This window comes from Dipodomys ordii, unplaced genomic scaffold (genome assembly GCF_000151885.1).
Source record: "Dipodomys ordii isolate 6190 unplaced genomic scaffold, Dord_2.0 Scaffold2, whole genome shotgun sequence".
NCBI lineage: Eukaryota > Metazoa > Chordata > Mammalia > Rodentia > Heteromyidae > Dipodomys > Dipodomys ordii.
In genome coordinates, this window is record NW_012267218.1 from 15,390,583 (window position 1) to 15,406,071 (window position 15,489).

Genomic DNA, 15,489 nt, shown 5'->3' on the forward strand with positions numbered 1-15,489 from the left:
GTGTGTGTGTGTGTGTGTGTGTGTGTGTGTGTGTGTGTGTGTACCTATACCAGCCTTGAACCCAGGGTCTCTTGGTTTTGCTTGAATTTTTCACATGAGGTTGGCATACTGCAAATTGAGACACATCTTCACCTTAACATTTTGCTCATTAATTGGAGATGGGATAAACATAGACTCATCCACAGCTAGCTTCAAATCATGTGCTCAGATCATAGCCTATTGAGTACCTAGGATTTCATCTACTAATACTTAACACAAGTTAAAATTTACTGGCTTTGGGCTGGGAAGATAGCTCAGTGGTAGAGCGCTTGCCTTGCATGCATGAGGTCCTGGGTTCGATTCCTCAACACCACATAAGCAAAGCAAAAGAAAAAAGCCAGAAGTGGTGCTGTGGCTCAAGTGGTAGAGCGCTAGCCTTGGGCTGAAGAGCTGAGGGACAGCGCCCAGGCTCAGAGTTCAGGCACCATGGCCGGACCCCCCCCAAAATATTACTGGTTGTTTATAATTTCTTTTTTTCATCTAAGATGATATAAACAAGCTTTTGACTACTGAACTTTTAACAAGAGGATCAGGCAAAGAGAGATCTCACAAAGTAATACTACTATAATGGGCCAGTGAATATTATATTTCCCATGGTATAGATCCATATAACCTTTACTGAGGATAAACAAGCAAACTAAGATCATCTACTTAGATGTGAAAAATCTAGTAGGAATGGATAGGAAAAGAATGAGGAATGGAGAGGGTAATTTGATGGCCTCAGTGAGAAACAGTCCAAAATATTGCTCAAACTTGAGAAAAATCTAATTCAAGGAACAGTATGGCTATGATGACAGATGAATATAATACTCAAAGAGAAATTACCGTCAAGGGAAGATAATTTTGTCTGGCAGGTGATATTAAACCAGAATAAAATACTGTGATTTGATATCTTCTTAGGGCCAGTATGAGAATATAAATTCGGGAAGTCACCTAACACAATGGCTAGATACCTTGCTTGCCAATGGGAAGACAACAACTTGCTTACCTAATTAGTATCACTATATAAACTTCTGTCACTATATAAACACTTTATAGCACATATATTTCCTACATAAAATTGTGCTAGTGTGCTCACAGTAAGTAATGTTTCCCTTTGTATTTTCTAGTGTCTCATGAAATTGTACTTTCCCTCCTTTAGAATGCAATTCTTGCAAATATATCAAAGTATATATCATTATAAATACCTGTGATTAATGGTACAAGCCACATAATTCAATGAATGGATTGAGAATTCTAAGTAAATTAGAGATGGGATGAAAACTGACACACAGAAGATGAATGCTCAAGGAAGACATGCTTACAATGACAATTCAAAAGTCAACACACTTACATATCCTCAAGTTAAAATACTAATATTTACTAAATACTAAGAAAGCCCTATCTTTCTAATGTATCAGTGCAATATGCCTTACTGACTAGAGAAAAATGAACAAAATTGAAAATTAGAGACAAAGCACAGAAATAACCATATTAACAAATATTCTACCAAATATTCTACATCCAAGATGGTTGCCCGGGTACATTTTGCTATATTCCACCAGAAGGATTTCAAATTTTATTTTCACCATTTCTTTGAAGAGAAGTACTTTCTGTCCATTTCTAAAGGGGTATTCCAAAGTATTGATTAAGATTTGTAAAATGTAATGTCAAAAGAAAATGAAGATAGAATTGTATCATGAAATTTACATCCATGACTCACAGTAATATAAACAAATCATTGACTACATCAAAAATTGAAGGTGAAGGAACAAATGGTCGGTGTGAAAGAATTCTAAATTATTATAGACAAGTTATCTCCTCTCAATCTGGATAGTCCAATTTCACACTCTGTAAGTCTGAGCTAGACTTATTGACATGCTTTCAAAGAACGGAGCAAAACTGCTCATTACAATAGCTGAAATGTACCTTCCTCAGGTGGTCAAGTTAACATCATTGGTCAGTTGTTATCATGTTACAGAAATGAGCTTTCCATTCACGATATGCTTACTAAAAGTGATAAGCTTAGTCTAACCATAAAAAAAGCATAGAAACCTACTGCATAGTAAATGTCATGACAATAGAAAAGTGAGAAATGTATCACTCTAAATGAAAAAAATAATAAAAATGAACTTACTACTCTAAATGAAAAAACATAAATATATAATGAAAAATTGTAATGAAAAAGAGATGAAAGAGATTTGACTTGATTGCATATTCCATTCAATTCAATTAAGAAAATAAACACAATGATGATATATGCTTATAATCTCGCTGACTTAGGAAGAGGAGGATTATGTTTTCAGGCTAGTCTATGAGAAAATTTAAAAGGATCCCATTTCAACCGACAAGACAGATGTTTTGGTAAGCACCTATGATCCCACCTATGCCAGAGGCAGAGGCTGGAGGGTTGTAGTCCAAGGCTATCCCCATGCAAAAACAGAAGACACTATTCAAAAGTTAACTGAGCCAAAAAAGGGCTAAAGAAAATGATACTGCAAATATATAAAGGTATGCTATATTGGATAGAAAAGGGAAAACCAAAGAATTTATAAAACACTGTGAGCATCCATTCCAAAACAGGGGAAAATTACTATAAAGGCAATTTTTGCCCAAGTGAATGGTTGCAAAGAATCCCGCAGTATTTGAAAAATCATTATGCATTCTGTAAAAGTAGGCTGATCCTAAGAATATAATATATGAGGATAGATTAACATAAAGATATCTAATAGCCAATTTCTTTACTTTAGCAACATAAAAGAAGACATAAATGTATGAATTAAGAAGTAGCTGTCAAGTTCAATACTAATCTTTCATACCCAAAGTTTGGAGTGAGCTAATATCAGAATGCATGACATGTATAAAAAAAACTGAAACACTCATACATTATTGATAACATATTTAAATTATTCTTTTTGAAGTAGGAGATTCTGTCATAATAATTTCTTTTGTGATTTCATTACCCTATACAAAACAAAACTAATTTTAAAAATAAAAAGGAGAAATATTTGGAAGAGAGAAAATTGATGGATGATTACTTATCATGAATTATGATTAAATGGGACAGAACAAATACTAAAGATTTTAAGATATTTTCCTATCATTTTGCTAACCTAGTGTATTATGTTCATTGATGTACATGTGTTGAGCATTCCTTGCATCTGTGGGATAAATCCTACCTAATTAGGTTGAAAATGCTTTTTACTATGATGTTTAATTCAGTTTGCTAGCATTTCATTGAGAGTTCTACATCTGTGCTTGTCAATATTCTTACACGGTTCTCCTCTCTTAACAGTGCCAGAGTAATGCTCACTACATGAAATGAGCTTGGTAATAGTTTCTCCTGTTTTAGTTAATAAGAATTTATAAAGAATTTCACTTTAATTCTTGGAATGTTTGATGAAACTTTGAAGAGAAACCAGCAGGTCCTTGGCTCTTCTTCAGTAGAAACTTTCTTTTTAAATTACTTATAATAAACATCTTATTATTTATGATTTGCTCATATTTTGTGTTCTGTTTGGTAGGTTGTGTTAGAAATTCATTTCACTCAGTCATTCATTCAATTCATTCCTTCTTTCTGAGTAATCAAATATATAGTCATATATATATATGTATATATAGTCAAATGTATAGTAGTTTGTACTGCTTATGATGCTTTTTATACTGGAGTTTTAATTCTGCCTCTTTTCTTTGTGATTTTGATTCTTCCTTTTTTCAGTCTAGTTAATGGTTAAATGCATATATTGAAAAAGGTATAGAAATGAAGTCACACACAGAGAAACTTGCAACATTTAACATTTGATATTACAAATTACTGGGACAATAGTTAAATAAATATTTGAGCCAAATGCTGTGGCAAGTTGTGTTCAGAAGTAAGTAAATATATCATAATTATTTTGTAGTACTCTTGATATATATTTAGAAGGCAAACACTTGAATATGTTACAAGTAAATATAGACTAAGATTTTTATTAAATCAATAAAGGGGAATTTTTATGTTATTGATATATGAATGTAGTAACACTGTTAAATTGGAGTTAACAAATGTCTGTTACTGAATATTTAAGCTATACAATATTATTATACAAAATTAAGAAAATTGAGAGAGTGGATGGGGTTGTGAGAGATGGGGAAGAATATGTTAGCGCTGACCCTGATGATGGTACATTGTATTTACAAACTGCTTTGTGGAGTGGCCACTCCTTTGTACAATTACTTAAAGACAATAAAGTATGTTGAAAAATACATAAAAACATAAAACTGCACATTTGCACATAGAACATATAAAGAGCTATTAAATACACAAATAAAAAAGCAAATACCATGCAAAAATTTAGAGCAGTGAAAAACCAAATGTCCCATTAGATATGCAAGAATTAACTTCCTGTACAATTAACAAAATGAAAACTCCTAAATAAAACTCCAAGTCTATATTGGAACACAAGAGATCCAGGACTATTTCTCCCTGGTGGTACTGATACTACTGTAGCTCTGTATTTTTGAGCTTTAGAATATTAATTTATTTTTAATCCCTTTGTGGAGGTGTTAGTGACCTAGAAAAACCTGTGCATATGTCATGCATACAAGTTGAGGAGTCTGGTATTAATTATGTCATTATCCCACAGAACCATCAACACCATTAGAATTGTGGGTGCTATTTATATGTTTTTTTTTTACTGATTACTATAGCATTCCACACTGTGATGAAGAGAATGAATATCAATGATGGAAGTGGACATCATGTTTTAATGCTGATTTTAAAGGTATAGCTCTCAGCTTTTCACCACTAAGGATGATATTTGCTTTGAGTTTCACATATGTGAACTTTATGGTATTGAAGTACTTGCTGAAGCCAATTTGCTAAGAGCTTTCCTTATAAATGTATATGTAGCTTGTCAGCTAATTTTTTGGTTTGGTTGAGATAATCATACTATTGTTTTCATCATTCTGTAAAGATGTATAGCATATTTACTGATTTGCATCTGTTGAAATGTTGTATAGCAGGGATAAATGTTCACAAGCAGCTCTATGATCATTTACTTTGCTGTTGGATTTTTTGGATAGTCTTGTACTTATATTTATGAAAGCTATTGGCACTTATTTTCTTTCCTGTATCCTTGTCTGGTCTTGATATTGGAGTACTTAAGTCCTCATTAAATTAGTTTGGAAATGAAATGCTTTCTTCTCCTATTTCTTTCTCTTTTTTTGGACAAATCTGAGAAGAATTGTTGGTTCTTAAAACAGTTTTTTTAGAATTCAGACATTTGGGTCATCAGTTTACTGAAATATTGTTGATTAATGTTTCAATTTCCTTAATTGTATTGATCTGCCTTGTAAAAGGAAAGTTGAGAAAAATTCATTCAAATGATTTACCACAATATATATTGTATGTTTTATTCAAATATCTGTTAAAAATAAGACATCTGTAATAATTAGAGTGTGTCTATTAATCTGCAAGTAAACCCAGTGGATGGTATAAAAACAAATCATTACACTTGGAAATGATAAACAGAACTCTAAACATTCACACAGTGAGACCAAAAGAGGATATTCTTAGAAGAGGATCACAAGGCTCATATAATCATATAAAATTATGCATATAATCATATAAAATTATGCTTATTTAGGGGCTGGGAAGGTGGCTCAGTGGTAGGGTGCTTGCCTTGCATGCATGAGGCCCTAGGTTCGATTCCTCAGCACCTCATAAGCAGAAAAAAAGAACGGAAGTGGCGCCGTGGCTCAAAAGAGTAGTGCGCAGTGCACTAGCCTTGAGCTGAAGAGCTGAGGGACAGAGCCCAGGCCCAGAGTTCAGTCCCCACAACCGACAAAAAAAAAAAAAAAAAAGCTTACTTAAATGAACTCTGAGGAATGGAAATGAGGGTGTTTTCGTTTGGTTTGGTTTGGTTGTTTGTTTTTGTATTGCTTGAAGATCTTTTTGTCTGTCCCCCTTTTTAGTTTTTGCTGTTTTTTATTTCAGTGCATTTTGTCTCAAATGTAAGTTTATGTGATTTGGGGAGGGGAAAGGGGAACACAGAAATGATGGGACAAAGAGTGAACCAATTCAGTAGTGATACAAGACACTATGTTGGAAATGAACTGTACAACTTGTGGTGGTTGCAAGGAAAACAAAAATGGGAGGGAATGAGGGATGGGTGACACTGTCCAAAGAGAAATGTCCTCATTACCTGACTAATATAACTATAACCCCTCTCCATATCACCTTTACAGTAAAAATATAGAAAAAATGAAGATAAACCTCCCTACATTCATATTCTGATAAATGTTTGCAAAGGCTACATATGTGATTTTTATTACCAAATGAGAAGTGTAAGGTCCTTGGGTATGATGCAATTATGCAAGTACTACTCACACATTAATAATAGTGTAGAAGTACAAAAGGTTGAAACACACTAACCATTCTGAAACTGGGTATTGACCAGGTTTAGGCTCCTCCTCCATGAACAATGTTGCTTTTCAAATCCGCTCTATAATATCTCAATTTAAATTCCCTAAAACTTTCTGCTTCTGAAAACTTGTTTTGATCATGAACATGGTCTGTAGATGGTGACGTTGCAGCAATGGAGGAACTGATGAGGTGTCACTAGATCTAGGTTGAAGGAAAGGTAATTTTCAAGTCATTAAAATGGGATTTGAGGGGAGTTCGTATCTGGATAATGCTTATGGTTACACATCACTATACACATAATTAAATCTATAGAATAACACACCAAAATATGAACCCAGGTTAAAAGTAACAATATATACAAGCCAGGTACTGGTGGCTCACGCCTATAATCCTAGTTACTCAGGAGGCAAAGATCTGAGAATCATGGTTCAAAGCCATCCCAGGCAAGAAAGTCTGTGAGACTCTTATCACCAATAAACTACTCAGAAAAAGCCAGAAGTAACACTGTGGCTCACATGCACTAAACTTGAGCAAAAAAGAGGCTTAGAGACAGCACCCAGGACTTGAGTTCAATTCCCAGGCCCAGGAAAACACACACGCACACACACACACACACACACACACATACACGTACACACATGTACGTTTACAAATATATTTATATATACATAGATATATATTTAGATAATAGTATTACACTGAGATGAACTTCCTGTTTTACGTAATTGTGCTATACTTACACACAGTGTTATCATTATTGGAAAATAACTAAAGAAGACCAGGGAACTTTTTGTAGTACTTTCATATTAATATGAGCCTGAAATTATTTTAAAATTATGAGTTTAAAAAGTTGCTTCTTTTTTACCAATTGCAATTTTTGCTAGTGAAAAAATAACAAATCTAGACACTTGTGTGGAAATAGTGAGGTGAGCAAATTACCCAGACTTAAATGTAAGCTGGAATCAATTGCCTGAAAGCCACAATATCTTATTTCTATTAAATGAGATTATGTCAATAATATACTTTTTTGTCCCTAATTAAAAAACAATTTAAATATAATTATAATACTAATTTCATTATCTTTTTCTTTTTCATTCTCTCTCAGGCTCTATTCATTTCAACAAAACAGAATAAAGTTCAAACTTTTAAAGTTTCTCACAATTTTATCATCGTAGTTGAGATTCTTTTCCTCATTGTAGTTAGCTGAATTACTTTAAGAATTTCTTAGTTTATCTCTCTGTCTCCAGTTTCTTTTTCAGCTCCAAGGTTTTCCTTCTTGCATTTTATATAATATTTTATATTATATATCTATGCATATATTATATATATACATATGCATACATATAAATATACACAAGTATGTGGAAATACAAGTAGAAAGGCATTTAATTACATAGAGAATGTATACATGTACAGTGGGTGTATAGCATGCATGCCTTTGTACACATATAGGTGCATAGTGTATGGGTATTTATGGATACCCGAGTACACATTTTTCTCAACAAGACAGTTTTGCACAGAAATACAAAAGAATTCTTTCTTATCTAGGATTCTATATTTGTTACTATGCCAGGTTTCCAAGATCCCTCACAGTACTGACAGAGCTCTTTAAGCTCACCCTTTACTTGCTGAACTACCATGTATCCTGCTCTCTGAATCTTTGGGTTACTTCCCTGTTTCCTCCTGAAGCACTGGGGCTCTTTCATTTCTTTCTTCCAATCAACTCCTATTGATATTTCCCCTTTGTTCTTGAGACTCTATTGATGATTTATGATATGCCTCCTGTATACAAATCTATAAGGTATCTTCTTTCTTTAACATTTTCCTATACATTATAACCTGTATTATCTAGTGTTTCTTATTATTATATTTGATAATTTTTTATTCTGTTATATGTTATTCCTTCCAACCCCTCAGATATGTTAAGGTTGTGATATCAGAGAAACTCTTAATTTAGTAGACTTAATTGTCTTTAAAATTCCAAGACAGGGTTCCTTTAGAAAAATATATCTGTATAAATGTTGAGAGTCTGTTACGATCCAGAGTCATAAAATTGCAATTTCTAGCCAAGTATATTTCCTAAATACTCAGTAAGTAGCAGAATAGAGAAGCCCATATTTTAATGTAGGCTTGTAGCCATTGAGAACACAATAAACTATATTTACCTCAAACTAAGATAAGATGTTTCAGAAGTTTCCTTATCAAATAAATATGCAATTCCAAGAATAAACAGCTCCAATACAAACAAGTATTCAACTTTCTATTGATTTAAATATGAGTTTATGTAAGTATTCAAAGGTGACCTGCTTGGGGAAGAAGATCTTCTGATTTCCCCAATACCTCTTACGCTGAGGAAAGCCCTAAATCACATTCTGCCACAGAAGGAAAGGTGTGCAGGAGTTTATACAAACTGTCTTCACATTTCATTTAACATTATTTTGTTTCTGTTCTCCCATAGAGAATTTAATTATCTACCTTTCATTTTAATGCAATAGATAATTTTCCTTAGAAATGGAAGCAGAACCTTAGAGTTTTACACATTTTGGTTGCTAATATTTTCTTATCAGGATTTGATGTCATGTTTTTGTTGTTATTTTTTAATCCATTGTCACCTCGGAAAAATTACATTTGGTAGAATTATCTAGCTACCACAGAGTTCACTGAGTTCTCTTTAAATTAATGAAGAACATTTCATTTATACTCAGGAAACTGCTCTGTATCTGCTGTCCCACATTTGGCATATGTGTGATTCTGTTAATTGTGTGTTACACAAACGCTATATGGAGTTAAGCGGTCAATGTAGTCCATTGAGATGGTTAGTCAGGTAATTCAGTTCACAACGCAATCACAAATAATTCTGTTAATGAAGTGATGACAAATATGTTGAGGAGAGTGTCATGCTGAGGTGAGCCCATGGACAATCAGCTACAGGTTGACTATAATCTTCCAGGAAAAGGCCATGCTGAATCTACTAAAGTAGCCCATGACGAGGTGACAAGCAGTTGTTCAGTGATGCAATTTGATATGTTTTTCCTCAGCTGTGTATGTGGCTCTCTGATTTAGTCTGAGAAGTCAAGTACATGTACAAGATCGAGCTGTTGTTTTCCACTGTATGTTGTCTTGTTGAGTGTTTTGACAGGTCCAAAAGTTTTTATATTTCTGGTGGCTTTCAACATCTGGTGAACAACCAAAGTGCCAAGTAATTCGATGTTAACACTAACAACTAAAAATGGAATAATTCAGGGCAAAGAATCCCCTACTCCTCTATACTTAATTACAAGTTTTATTGTGGAAGAAAATACCAGACTCTTCTACTAAAGAAAATGTCAGACTCTCCAAATCTGTTTTCCAACCCTGTTTCTCCCACCTACTCTTTAATTTTGATCATAAACTCAATTGTTTTCTGTCTTAGAATCACCGACTCATTCTCTGATACCCCCAAGGATCTCATTCACTGATTCCTAATTTCCACTTAATTCTAATTAGCAACATCTTACAAACTACAGAGCACTGAGCAATATCAATTCCCGGCAGCCTCTTAACAACTCAAACACCATTTGGTAACATACAGTTAAGAAAATCTTGGTGCACCTGAGTTATTTTTGTCGGTTATTTACAGACGTTGTAGATTTTCACAAGAGCCCAGTATAAGTGGGTTTCCATTAGAAGAGGCTTCTTGATTTCTCTGAGAGCGGAAGAGGCTAGACTAGGAGTTCATTATTCCCAGGCTTCGTTCTCAGAACTACTGTCCTAAGAGATCTTCATCACAAATCCTTCATGCCTTTGAATAACCCAGATTATCAGGATAAATGTTTCTTCATGTTTTCCAGGATTCTCTCAGCTACTTCTTTCCTCTTTCTTTCTTTTCTTTTTTGTTAGTCTTTGGGCTTGCACTCTGGGCCTGAATGCTCTCCTTGAGCTCTTCAGCTCAAGGCTAGCACTCTTCCACTTGAGCCACAGCACCACTTCCAGTTTTCTGGTGGATAATTGGAGATAAGAGTCTCACAAACTTTCCTTTGAACCAAGGTCCTCAGATCTCAGCCTCCTTATTAGCTAGTAACAGGCTTGAGACACTGCTGACCAGTCCTCTTTCTACCTTCTATAATAATTATCAGTTTATCAATTTTTTTCAAACACCGTTTGTTGAAGTACAATTAATATATAAAACATGATAGATCATACAATCTGATTTTCATTTTTTTCTAGTTTTCTTGGAAAACACAAACAACTCCTCTAGAAGAAATATGTAACAACAAAGTTAGATAATGTTTCCTCTAGTTTGGTAAAATATCTGTGGTGTATGATCCCTCCACTTAAGGAAATTTTTAAAAGCTATAACAACAGCATATAACAATAAGAAATAGTTACATATTAGGGAGCTCTACAAAGAGAGGCCAAAATATATGAGGTTCAACCAACTGTGGGTTTCTTATAACTATCTCATCATGGATTATAGTCTCACAATGATCCTTATTAGTGTACATTAGTTGAGTTGAAACATAAAATCACATAAATATCTCATTTTGTTCCCAGTTACAGAATTACTTTTATTTCTAGTATCAGAATTTGAACTCAGGACTCTACTACTGAGCTACACCCCACACCCTAGTATATTTGGAGTTATTTGACACAGATTAAAGTAAAACAGCCAAAAATACTGTATTTTCATGTTTTAAGGGATGAAAACTATTGTAATTTCTCCTGGAATTTATGAAAACCATTCTAATTTTATCTGTCATTAAAATATTGATGGGGGTTGGGAATGTGGCTTAGCAGTAGTGTGCTTGCCTAGAATGCACGAAGCCCTGGGTTTAATTCCTCAGTACCACATATGCAGAAAAAGCCAGAAGTTGTGCTGTGGCTCAAGTGATAGAATGTTAGCCTTGAACAAAAGAAGCTCAAGGATAGTGCCCAGGTCCTGAGTTTATGACCCAGGAATGGCAAAAAAATAAAGAAATAAATAAAATATCGATGAAAAACATAAAATAAGCTCATTTTGAATTAGAAATGGAGTTGCATATTATATCTTTAAGAAAACTGTTAAGACTAACCCATTCAGTTCTTCTTTAAATTCAACCACAGTTTAAATGGGGAGCTTTTAGGAATGTAGGCATCGTCTTTATAACTCCTTCATCACTTTCTCTTGGTGTCTGCTTAGTTTGCTAAACACATGGAAAAACAATCCAGCATAAAGTGGGATTTAACAACTAATGGACAATTTGCATTTGATGAAAAATGGAAAATCATGTGAAAATATGTGAAAGGAAAATTATTTGAGGGTTAGCATACCTCACCAAGTCTTCAAAAAGGTTGTAATGGGCTATATTATACATTAATGACCTTTTATTGGTATATTTTTACTTAACTGATTCATGTACCCTACCCCTTCCTTACATTTCCCAGAATAACACTCCCCAGTAAACTATCTCCACCAAAACATTTAGAGACTCTTTGGGGAAGGGACTGAAATCTGGAATTGGGTCAAAGGAATTTACACATTCTAATATTCAATATTCAGAGTAAAAATATTAATTTAAGAAAATGTTTAGTGGAACTGGTCTTTTTTGCTTTATCACCTAAAGTCAGGGACACATGGTAGTGGTAGACTTAACTAGACCTATCTTACATGAATTTAGCAATCCTTGAAATCACATTATTTTCTATAACATACCTTTCCATATTCCACCTTTAGTCCACTACAACTAACTCAACTGAGTGGCATCTTACCAAAAAGAAGAGAAATGCAAAACTGTGTTTTCCTTCCATTTCTGTGGTGTGCAAAGCTGAACTTAGAGATTGACCAGCTTTCTCCTTGCACAACTAGAAAGGTGGCTGACAGCTAGTATTGGCATCCCAAACCAGCTTTACGTTAAGAAAATTGCTTATGAAATTGGCTGGTTTGAGAGAAAGAGAAGATAGCCACTCATCCCTCAATTGATGATCTTAAGCACCGAACTTAATGGTTTTCCACTGGAACTACCAAACAGGGGATAAAGGAAGTCTGTATATACAGGGTTGCTCAATGACAACTAACCTTGTTAGTTTTCTAACAAGTATGGATTTTCTTAGGGACAAATATTCCCCTAAATATATTTATACCCCATGTTCAAGTATATGAGACAGAAACCCTAGTCTTCATGATTACCTAGTCTGAAAGTTAAAAACAACAAATAAAATTAATTTGTGATAATAATATTTCTATGCTATGAAAATAAATGGACAATCTTCCCTCCCCCCAAAAAATCTAAAGGAGATAGTAGAACTGTTAGCTACTGAGAACTGCAGCAAAAAGCCACAGATTTCTTCGAAAACATAAACCAACCTGTCCTCAAATGCACGATACAAAGGTGGGCAGAGGAATTTAGTAAAACATTCGCACAGCAAAGCTAGGAGAAAATACTACCATATTGCTCAGAGTCAGTAATTATCAGGAAAATATAAATTAATTTACTATTCCACTCTGACTTTAGCTATCACTGCAAAATATTTTAAAAGTATGGTACTATGTGTTGTTTTGTACTATGCAGGACAGAGAAAAAACTCTCCTATATATTATTTTGTGTTTGGTTATTAGTTTGTACATTTGTGAAGTTAATTTCATTTCTAATATAAAGCAATGTAAAAGGGGTTGCTCATAAAGATTTTTGTTCTGGGCATATTAATATTTTCACAAAATTAGTATATTATTTAAAAAGTCAAGTCATATTACATTTTTATAATAGAAGTATGTGGGCTGTATGTCTCATCCTTACCTCCTACTTGATTTCCTGAAAATCTACTTTCTACTCTCTTAATATTGCTTAATAATATTCACTTCCAACTCATTAATTCTAAGCCAATGTTTTCTATTGATTGTCACTTTCAGATATTATTTACTGATTTATTTTTAAGAAAGTAAATGTGATATGAAATTCTTAATCCGATTACACCTACAACTCCTCCTCTTACATTTTCCATATGCATTTATATCATAATTTGCAATTTTCTCATGAGTTGGTATTTTAAAAACTGAATAAACAAAGATTATTTTCTACATACTTATTATTAGTTATACTTAAATGTCCAACAAGTTTTTCATAAAGCTCTAACTTCTTTTCACAAAGGCTCAAATATTTTAAGTTCTCCACTTCTATTATCTTTTCTTATAAATGTTAAATCTTGTTCCATTTCCTAGTTTAATTTCAACTGATAGTTCTCTAAACCTAATACAGAATTTTAGTTTTAAGACTATCCTACAAAATGATCTTGATTAAGATCCAGTTTTCTCATATATATATGTATATATATACTTGTGTGCTTATGTGTATAAATATATATGAAATATACGTGAAACATATGAGATGTATGCTTATATGTGTATATGCATGTATGTAATATATATAAACAAATATGCATACATGCTTATATATGTATTCACTTGTATAATTTATAAACACATACACATGTATATTGGTGTCTATTCATTGGAAGTATGTATGTGGAAGTTTTAATTTTGTTCAGTTTGTTGATACTTTAAGTGATAAAAATTTACATCGTTTGATGAGAACTTTAAAGTTATTACTTCATTATTTTTGAAGTTTTAGAGTCCATAAAATTCATAAAATCTTTAGATGCTTTGATATTTAACAACCTCAGTAATTTGCTAATTACCACATGTTAATTTAATTGTTTCAAATGTAGTGGCCTAAAATTACGATTCATTTTTATTGTCCCTGGTTCAGAAGGTTTTGACTGAACTAGATTTGCCTGATGTCTTTCATATGCTTGCAGCAAATAGAGGATGAAAATATGGCATCTAAAATTTGACAGAGTAGCCATCAAGAGAATCCACTTATATGGATTGCAATTGCGGTGATTATCAGTTGTTACCCAGAGCTGTCTACTGAATCTATACATGGACTCTTTGTGTACCCTGAATAATTCCTGGCATGGATTATGGAAGTGTCCTGAGATAGAGGTCTTATGGAATGTCTTACATTTCGTGTTTTTGCCACTTCAGTTTACCATCTTTTCCTTATGGATGAGTGTGGTTGTACTGAGAGTTATAATTCATTCATTAGAGGGCCATCTTAGAAGACTAACTCTCTGCATGCAAAGTAACATGTTGCATTGGAGTTCCTTTGTAAACCTACATTAAGAATAATGATGCTAATAATAACTACAATAATAGGAAAATTATTTGGTCTTAATGTAGAACTTGTAATTTCTTTTCTTCTGCTAACAGGGCTAACTTCACCTCTGATCCCACAGCTTTTTGTCTTTCCCATCATTCGCTTCACTAAGCTCCTCTTTTTTCTTACAGCATATTCTGATGATGCTTACCTCGAGATTCCCTTCAAAGAGGAAAGGTAAAACGTGTCTAAGGGATAGAAATCAACTAAACTTGTGTTCTTTTGCATAAGAGTGACAAATTCAGAGAAAGATCATGTTTTCTCTCTGAATTTGTCACACACACGCACACACACACACACACACACACACACACAGAGTTAATAGTCCTCTGACTAGTAACTGTCAGAACCATAATGATGCATGTAAGTTTTGGAGAATTTTCAGAGTTGTGAAGGGAATGTTTACAGCAGCATTGCATTGGAAATGAAGATCATGCCTTCACAGAGCACACAGAGCCTGGGTTGAGTGTAAGCAAGCTCAAATGAGTAGATAACAAAAATACACGAGGGTAAGCAAATGCAAGGTACAAGTGTTTGCTCTTTCAAATACAAATTTTATAAGAATATGAATGTCTCATTTTGGAAAGTAGTATGGAGGTTCCTCAAAAGACTCCATATAGAGTTCCCCTATGACCCAGCAGTCCCACTTTTGGGCATTTACCCAAATGTTAACAAACAAGACCACACTAAAGCTACCAGCACAACAATGATGATTGCAGCATTATTTACCATAGCTAAGATCTGGAACCAACCCAGATGCCCCTCAGTAGATGAATGGATCAAGAAAATGTGGCATATATACACAATGGAATTCTATGCCTCCATCAGAAAGAATGACATTGCCCCATTTGTTAGGAAATGGAAAGACTTGGAAAAATTATATTAAGTGAAGTA